This window comes from Aegilops tauschii, chromosome 2, assembly GCF_002575655.3.
Source record: "Aegilops tauschii subsp. strangulata cultivar AL8/78 chromosome 2, Aet v6.0, whole genome shotgun sequence".
Classification (NCBI taxonomy): domain Eukaryota; kingdom Viridiplantae; phylum Streptophyta; class Magnoliopsida; order Poales; family Poaceae; genus Aegilops; species Aegilops tauschii.
Window position 1 is genome coordinate 347,264,133 of NC_053036.3, and position 9,679 is coordinate 347,273,811.

General features: G+C 47.0%; 1 long non-coding RNA gene across 1 annotated transcript; it reads left to right on the top strand.

Annotated features, from left to right (window-relative positions):
* Positions 1-2,307: 2,307 nt before the first annotated feature.
* Positions 2,308-5,042, top strand: LOC120973399 (uncharacterized). Its single transcript, XR_012202684.1, has 2 exons — positions 2,308-3,754; positions 4,099-5,042. It is a non-coding gene; the product is annotated as an uncharacterized lncRNA (long non-coding RNA).
* Positions 5,043-9,679: the final 4,637 nt, after the last annotated feature.

Consider the following 9,679-nt stretch of genomic DNA (forward strand, 5'->3'; position numbering starts at 1 on the left):
CGCACGTCCTGCACGCAGCAACATCTGAACGCAGTTATCTGGCCGCATGCATTTTTATGGGAATGCGTGCATTAATATTGCTGAAACAGCTCGTGTAGTACTAATACAGATGAATACACTTGATGAAGGTACGTTTTCCCTGTCCCTGACGTGCTAGGTGGGTCCGGAGTAAAGAGTGAAGACTCTTGGACCGGCGTGTTTTGTACGGCACCGCCTTTTGGTTTTAACTTGGCAACGTCCTTTTTGGTCAGCCTTGATCCGGTATCCACACTGAGTTAGACCATAATTTGCTGCCAAACCAAAGAATAATATGCCCATAATCGAACTTGTTCCGGCGAGCGCCATGAAAGACGGGTGGGTGAAGTTCTTTGGTAAAAAGAAGAAATAAGGCTCCAACAAAAAGGTTTAAGTCGTATTAATTACTTTCTCTGTCGCTCATGAGATAAACAAACTGGTATTCTCACAATCTTTACCGGCATGCATGTCGTGGCAATTTGAGGTAATAAATCTTTGATTTTGTTACTCTGTTTCCAGCTGATAGATTTGTTCGTGGCAATTTGAAAAGCTGGGAAAATTGCTAGCTGGCTGTGTAGTCTCTTCTATTTATCAGGTGGGTAAGCTTTTGTCAGGGAGAAATTATGATACATGTAGACTTGGACAGCCTCCGGCCACTGCTACGCTTTGCAGGTACTCTGGTCTTACGTGATAAAATGAATTGAGGGCCCATGCTGTACAGACGCGTGCACCGTGCGCTACGGTTTGAAGCGGCTTGTGTCAGGACATGCTGTCAGGGAATACGCATATACGATAGCCAATGTTGGGACTATACTCTAACTAGCAGGCTCCCTGATTGGAATCGCGAAGTTGCCAGCGCGTCGATGCCGTGCATGCAGCTGCCGCTGCGTCCATCGATGCACTTCTCCAGAGCACACGAACAAGTTTTGCACGATTTCTCCGTCCTTCACGTATGCAACACGCCAAGAGAACAGTCTTACAGACTATACTTGAGTTTGCATGCATGATGTATCTATTATTAATATACTAAACCTAGCCAGGTTTCTTTTACCTGGTTTTTATATTTTTTTATCAATGAAAACCTGACCAATGGGGTACTGCCACGTTATTTACTGGGTACCTGGGAGGGTACGGTTTGGCGTGGCTCTAGCCGGCTCCTGGTATATTTGTGTCAGGTTTGCGGGAGCAACTAGTTAACGAGCGCTCCCCCGGGAGCCTCGCAACGATCAGCGTCACTTGGCGCGCTCTCAGCCATTCGCCACGTGTCGCGCACTGGACGCTCCCTTCAGATTTTGTTTTTTTATTTTTCCGTACGCGTTTTCGGCTTTTTAAACGGTTTTTTCCCGGTTTTTTTTTGACATTTTGGTTTTTCCCCGGTGTTTCTTAGCGTTTCGACCAAAAAAATTTTGAATTTTTTTTGCGTGAAAAAACGCGTTTACTTTTTTCTTCTTTCGTGAAAAGTCACTTTTTTTCGCGAGAGGCATGGTTGTGCTTTAACGAGAGTCACGGCCGTGCCTTTCGAAAACGAAAAAAACGTGTTTCTGTTTTTTTTCTTTCTCGAGAGTCGCGGTTTTACTTCCGCGAGAGGCACGGTTGTGCTTTTGTGAGAGTCACGGCCGTGCCTCTCGGAAAGGGAAAAACAAAACGCGTTTTCTGTTTTTCTTTCTTTCGCGAGAGTCACGGTTTTGCTTCCGCGAGAGGCATGGTTGTGCTTTTGCGAGAGTCACGGCCGTGCCTCTCGGAAAGGGAAAAAATACGCGTTTTTTTTCTTTCGCGAGAGTCACGGTTTTGCTTTTGCCAGAGGCACGGTTGTGCTTTCGTGAGAGTCACGGGCGTGCCTCTTTCGGAAAGGGAAAAAACGCGTTTTCTGTTTTTTTCTTTCCACGAGAGTCACGGTTTTGCTTCCACGAGAGGCACGGTTGTGATTTCACGAGAGGCATGGGCGTGCCTCTTTCGGAAAGGGAAAAAAACGTGCTCCCGATTTGGTTTTTTCGTCTGTTTTTTTTTGTGAAAAAAAAGTTCGTCAAAACCTATCAACAAGGGATCTAGTTTTGAAGATCTCAACGCGAGGAATCCAATGGTGAAAACGGTTTGAGATTTGGATGCGCGGTTTAAGAGATAAAACGTTTTGAATAAACAAATCTATGAAAAAGAAAAACTCCCAGGTTACGACAAGTGGCGCGCTGCATGTGCTTGTCGTGACGTGGGAGGGTGAAGTATTGTTTGCACGAGTACTTCTTAATTAGTGATTTCGACAGGTTTGCTATTGGTTTCCATGTGCGCGCGTGCATGTTGGATTGGCCTGCTGCTTCCACTGCCAGGTCTTTGGCGCTTTGCGGTTGGCTGTGCATGCCCATGCTTTTTTTTGGGCTGCATGCTCATGCTCTGACTACAGCTTTGTCCTTCCGTTTATTTTTTTCCCTTCCTCATGTACGTGCGCGCCGCTCAGTTCTTTCGGTCGGCTGGTGCATTTTCTCCCGTCTGTGTTGTTGTCTTGCCAGGAGGGTGACACGTTGTGTGGTTGCTTCGAATTTGACTTGCTCCTCTGCCACAGATCGATTCAGAGGCGGTTGCCGCTTCGATAGCACCTTCCGGACGTTTTTTCTCTAGATCGTTCGAGGCCGTTTTTGGATTGTTTTTTAATTCGTTCGGACCTGCTATAAATAAGGGCGCTCCTTGTTGTTGCTCTTTGCGTTCTGGCCTGGTTCGTTCCAGCTTTGTTCATGGTGGCTCTCGCCGTCGGGGTCGTCCTTGTGGGATCCGAGACACCCTCACGGTGGTGCCGGCCCGCGCGCGCGGAGCGGCTGTGGCGGCCACTGTCAGTGTGCGCCGGCGGTCAAATCCCCCGTCTCTACTGAGCACATCGTCCGTTTCCCATGGTGGTGGCGGCAGCCACCGCACTGGACTAGGGTACGGGCTCCGCCGCAAGCTTCACCTCGCCGTTGGCCATTGCCGGGCTTCCCCACCTCGCTATGATCGACACAGCAGTGACCACCGAGCCCGGCCTCAGCGGCGGTCGACCGCTGGCAGGGAGGAGGCACGACCATGGCGCACTACTTTCCATGCTCGCCGGCTTCGCAGCTTCAGCGCCAGATTAACGGAGGCGACAGCTCTAGACGACGACGACGGCGTGGGCGCAGGGCTCTGGTGCCATGCGACGGCGACCTGGACAGGCAGGAGGTCGAGGAGGGAGGCGGCTCGCGGCATCGAGCATGAGGTACGATTCGACGGCACGGGACGGGCGGGACGCCGGCAGTCTGAACGGCGCGAGCTTGTGGCATTCGCCAGCTGAGCAGCGTCATGAGCACCATTGATGAGCTGCTCCTCTCTCCGGCTCGCGTCCCTTTACGCCCATGTCGCCTATTACACCTTGCTCCGCCGCGACCACAGGCTCGCGCTCCTCCTGGAAGGCGCTGCTGCTGGCCATGTTCCTCGTGCAGGCGGTGGCCTGCGCCGTGAGCTCGCGGTGGTCGAGGGAGGACGCCGTCGCGGCGAGGAAGCGTGGGAGGAGGATGACGCGCTTGCAGGCCGAGTCGGCGGAGGCCGGCATGGGGGCGGTCGAGGCAGTGGTGACGGTGATGAACTCGGACGGGACAGGGAAACAGCCAAACAGGCCGACACGAGGGGTAGTGGGAGCGAGAGCGGCGGCGAGGCAAGCGCGTTGGAGAAGGTGCGGATGCAGGCGACCGAGGCCAGCGCCAACGGGAGACGCAGGGCCGGCCCTAGGCCATGGCAAAAGGTGCGGCAGCCTATATGGCCCATCTCAAATAAGGGCCCATTATATATACATACAAACTAGAAAAAATGTGCTTTGCGAAACATATATTCAATCCGTGGACGGGGGCATTTGCCCCCCCCCCCCCCCCACTTCTCCACATCGTATTTATTCGGTAAGTTGTTTATGTCTAAGTACATGTATCTTATAATTATTATTTAATGTAATCACATATATATGATGTAGTAAGACTTTATTGGCCAATAAATTGTATTTTTGATTTTTATATTTTTATAATAATTTTCATGATATGTAGTATATACCGGTGAAAGAATTTATGTTACCCTCTAATATCTCATTTGCACTAGGGCCTTCATAATTCTAGGGCCGGCCCTGGGGAGACGAAAGCGGCCGTTGCTCCCTCGATCGGGTTGTTGGAGCTCGCCAACCCGGTGGGAGGCAAGGCAAGTGCTGCGCGACCCCGCGTCCCGGAACATGGCCTTTGCCCGTCCTGTAACCGCGCGTCTGCCCAGACTGCCGGCGACCAGCAGTCCCGCGTCGTCGTCGTGGGGAGCTGCCCGCGTCGGCTATAGGCTAGCGAGGAGGCAGAGTCGGCCAAATCCCCAAACAACACCAACGCACTCTTCGCTCCTGGTGCGCGTCACGGCGATGATGATGTTCACGGAGGGCCTCGATGAGTCGGCCATAAAGTTGGATCAAGCGGGGAGTCGGATACTCCCCCGACGTGCCTGGCCGGCGTCGGGTCCCCCCGCCAGCGCCTCGCCGGTGGTATTCGGCTGATTGGACTACGGGCCGCAGCTCCGGGAGCTTCAGCGGCAGCACGAGACAGAGACTACGAGATGTCCATGATTTGCACGGACAGGCACATACCTACTCTCGCCGCTCCGCGAGAATCCATCGATGACGCGACCAGCCGTCCTCCCCACGGCCCGACTGCGAGGCGTCGGCCGAGATGGACATGCGCAAGTCGCTGTTTCACTGTTGCGTGCGCGACGTGGTCCTTTTTCTCTCTTTGCCCTTCAGAATATCCCGGAGCATATGACTACCACCGTATACCGTCTTTGCCGTCCTTCCATGTTGGCTCACCCGGTCCTACAAGATCATCTTGCCCAGGGAGAAAATGTTTAATCCCTGATTAGTTGAGTCTTCCCTAAAAAAAAAGATTAGTTGAGAGTCAGACATGCTGTGGTGCACTGCAATGCGCTTGCTTGAACATGCATATATACAGATAGACTAACATGTACAACCCATAATAAATAAACTAACATAATTAATCTTTCTTAAGGTATCATTAACTTCTCTATTCACGTAAATGATTCTTTTTCTCTTTCTTTTTTTTGAGATTTTTCGGGATTTACAAGTGAATTCTATGGGCTTGCTTTTGTAATTTTGGGGCAATTGAGTGGTTCGTTGGGTGAACATAGCGATTTATTTTGGGATTTATTTTGGGATCAAGCTGGTTTTGCTGCGATCTGTTTGTTTCTGGTTTGGGCGCTGGATAGGTGCATGCACTGACGTGGCGCGAGTTTTGGAGGGATGTGATCATGTGCATGACGAGCCATGTGACTACGTGAGTGTGAACTATTCGGTAGAACGTTAACACCCTAGAATATATGAATTAAATCATATGACTTTCCCTTTGTATACTAAGAACTATGGGTTACATTTCTGCAGAATTGGTCTGATGCATGTATGCCACCTTTGTTCTGATGTTAGGTTTGCTCTTCTGCTCACCTGGTGAATGTTTAGATGCGCGTGCTTTGCTGTTATAGTATTTTTCTATATGGTATCTATTCTAGAAAATGATTCACAGATACTCCTTTACACATGAAATGTTCATTGAATAGAATTATCAAGTTACTGTTGCCCTATTGAAACATGATTATTTAGTCACACATTTTATTTTCATGATATAAGTACTTATGTAGTCATATGGTCGTGCAACTTTTACCAAAATCATATATATCCCATAGTGTTGTCACTTGATCATGCTTCTTTTTTCGCGAGAAAAAAAAATGATCTCGGGTAGGCCAGCATTTGGAGATTTTTTTGTTAGATTTGAGATAAAATATGGTCTAATTTTTTTTACAGCGGTACACTATCCTGCCGATTAGACAATCCCGAGAATGTGGTAAACTAGCATGACCTTCGAAGTAATCAGTGAAGTATCTCTTTTTGTGATTTGTGATTGTTAGGATTTTAGCAAGGTGCCAAACTACCAATTGTGTCTTTTGCATCTTTTGTCGGTACACAATGATTTCTTTGTTTATTACCAGGGAAATGCTCATATGGCAGGGTCAAACTACATGTTAGTGGCACGGTAGTGTCCAAAATGTATACAATATTTTTTAGGAAAAATGATTATTGGTTTTTATAGGCTGAGTAAATACTCCCTTTTAGAGATTTCAATACGAATTACATATAGATGGATATGCACCGCATGTGGTGACACTAAATGTCTCCTTTTCAGTTTGCTTCTAAGTATAACTTCCGTTTCTATGATTATAACCTTTTCCACATAGTATTCTTACTTCAAATTGAAATTCATACAACAAAGATAACATATACAAACACCACGTATCGACATGGCGCGGCGTGTCGCCGCGCGGGATGGCTAGTATAAAAGAGCTCAGCCCCGTGGCGAGCTATCTCCAAATCCAGCTTAGCCGCGGCCTAAAGCACAAGAAGCGCACTTGAAGCTCCGGAGATTACAAAGATATATTTCCGTGCCGAGCTCTTTCTCTTCTCAGCTGAAGCTATCTGCCTCTGCCGTGCGCGAGATACCACACCGGGACGACAATGGCGGCCGCGGCAGCGAAGGTGGTGGTGCTGCTCCTGTTGGTCATCCATGTCCTCGGCGTTGTCGTCGGCGCGGCGAGGCCATTGGAGGGAGATCACGGGTGGACCGGGAACGGGATCGAAATGGTGACGCAGATGCTCAGCGCCGCCAAGTCACGGTCCAGCACCCGCACGCACTGCTGCTGACGTGCATGCACACGTTACTCCTGAAAAACTGTTCTTTGGTTCAATATATATAGGTGGGTCACAGGTCAAAAGAAAAAGATGGATCAACCTTGAAAATGGAAACATGGTCGAGTTTCGGCTCTGTTTGTATTTCTATCGTGATTTGTGGAATGTATAGCTTCGTTATCCCTTTTGTAATATTAAAACCAGAAGTGTGAATATAGCACTTGATAGAGCTAATTACATCACTTGATGTTTGAACTTGGCACGAATATTCACTCTGGTGCCTGCAGTCGCAAAATACAGATAACTGGTTTTATAACTTAGCACACACGTCATGGTGTTAATCTGGTCCGTACACGCAAAATGCAATGACATGGCATCATATTTCGGTTGACGTGCCAGCATAGCATAGGATCCACATGCAACAATAAAACATGACAGCTTGCGTAGTATACGTCTCTATGACCGATGGGTCTCACCTGTCAATACAAAAGGGAAAATAGAAACAAAAGATGGCAGCCGCTTGTACTCGAACAGGCAACCTCAAGATAGCATTTTGATGTCTAGTAAGATTACAAGGCTTAATTTGTTGTAGACGAAGTGGGGTTTAAATGGTCTACGGTCTACCCAGTTTGCACATGATTGTTTTTATTTTTATTTTTGAGAAATTATAAAAAGTACCCAAATTATAATGATAGTAATAAAAAGAAAGTTCATATGTTTGCGTGTTATAAATATATATATAATAAATACAGATAAAATAACTTATATAGAAAATACCCAAGTAATTTTTAAAATGTCCATATAATTAAAATAGTGTTTCTAGATTATAAAGTTTTTTAGTTACTTAGAATAATACACATATTTTAAAATGTGATTCATAAATATTACTTAGTTATACAACAATTTGAATAATTATACGCACATTTTTTTAGGTCCCTAGGACACTCAATCTAGTACAAAACAAATGTTGATCTCAGTATGGTTTGTGTTGACGTTGCAAACTGGATTCCCTATGATGTAAACTACGCTTATGTTGTTGGGGAACGTAGCATGCAATTTCAAAAAATTTCCTACGATCACGCAAGATCTATCTAGGAGATGCATAGCAACGAGAGGGGGAGAGTGTGCCCACGTACCCTCGTAGACCAAAAACGGAAGCGTTAGTATAACACGGTTGATGTAGTCGAACGTGTTCACGATCCAACCGATCTAGTACCGAACGTACGGCACCTCCGAGTTCAGCACATGTTCAGCTCGATGACGTCCCTCGAACTCTTGATCCAGCAGAGGGTTGTCACGACCGGTTTTCCCAATAAAATATTTATTGAGAAATCGATCCCTTTTACGGACCAGTAGAGAAGAATTCCTTCTTACTGGTAGACAAAATCTTGATCACAGAAGAAAATACCAGGAGTACTGAATATAATACAAGGTTGAGCGGAGACTGCTCAACAATTTATTACAAGCACGCCAATAATACATAAAGGCGGATAGGGTGGCATAGCTACTAACTCACGATAAAAGCGGTGGTGGAAATATCACTGCGAAGTGGGTGATATGACTCCTGAAAACTAACAGCTCTTCGAGCGTCGGAGTGAGGCTCGAGGAGACTTATTGTGGGTGGCGGAAGCGTATATGATACAAGTGACCAATATCCAGGATCGCACGGGACTGACTGGGATTCCTCTAGGCGTCGGACTCACTATCAAACTCTTCATCTATGAGATCGCCTTCGTCAACATATGGCCAAATCAACAAGCCAGGTGAGTACTATGAAAGTACTCGCAAGACAGTTCGGACATAAGATATAACAAATGTAAACATGATGCATATGAACAGATTAACAAGTGTACTCAGACAACGAGATAATAATGCATGGAAAAATAAAGAGAAGTCGGGCGGTAGTCCTCCCGAAATCCCAAAATAATACTGAGGGCCAAACGAGTGTCTGAATGACTCCTCGAGAGGAAACAAAAGAAATAACAATGCCGCAGTCGGGCGTCAAGGCGACGTCTCATAAAGGGCTTATCATAGAATATAAGTAACAGTGCATGCCACAGTCGGACGTCTGAGTGACATCACATAAAGGGCTTATATCCAAAGTAAATAACAAGAGTGCCACAGTCGGACGTCTGAGCGACATCACATAAAGGGCTTATATCAAAACTTAATAATTCAGTAGCTCAATAATATAAATCATTTCAAGTACGAGATAAACAAAAGGTTAATCCGTCCACAGGAATAACAATTAAACCGGGTTTACCACTCAAGCTTGTTCACCGGGGAAAAATACCACGAGGGTGTGACATAGATATGGATAAGCTGGTCACAGTCCTTGACCATGGATACGATGACTCGGAAGGATTTGACTCTGCAGAGTTTGTACTTTAACCACAGCCAACGGATTTCAGTAGTCTCGGGGACTAGTTCCGTTTACGGTGTTTTAGGAGAAACACATCTAATCAGTACACACCCATTCAACATTCTGAAGCCAGGAATCACCCTTGGCAACGTTCAAGAAAAACTTTGAGACGGGGAGGCTACAACCTCGCGTAGCATGGGATCAAATTTATATACGCGCGCTCTAAGGGGTGCCCCCCTCTCGGTCCCACCCGGAAACACCCATGCCCCCTGACCGGATGACTGGCTTTAATCCAGGGCCATGGAACCCTCATCCCGGCCCCTCTATTTGGTGTGTACACGGAAAGAGGTTATCAACTTACTAAACCGTACTCTTTGCAGAAAACATGTGGTGGCACGGAAGGGGAAGAACGATAACGTGACTCAGTCCACGTTAACGTTGGAGTTTAACGGATGTCGTAAGGCTGGCATGCTACAACAATGCCACCTTGCTGCCTTTCATGTCACCACATGACTAGGCCATCTCTCATCAGAGATCACAGTAACTTCGGAACACACGGATAGTTGCCTCACATGCAACGAGATACTCACCGATGC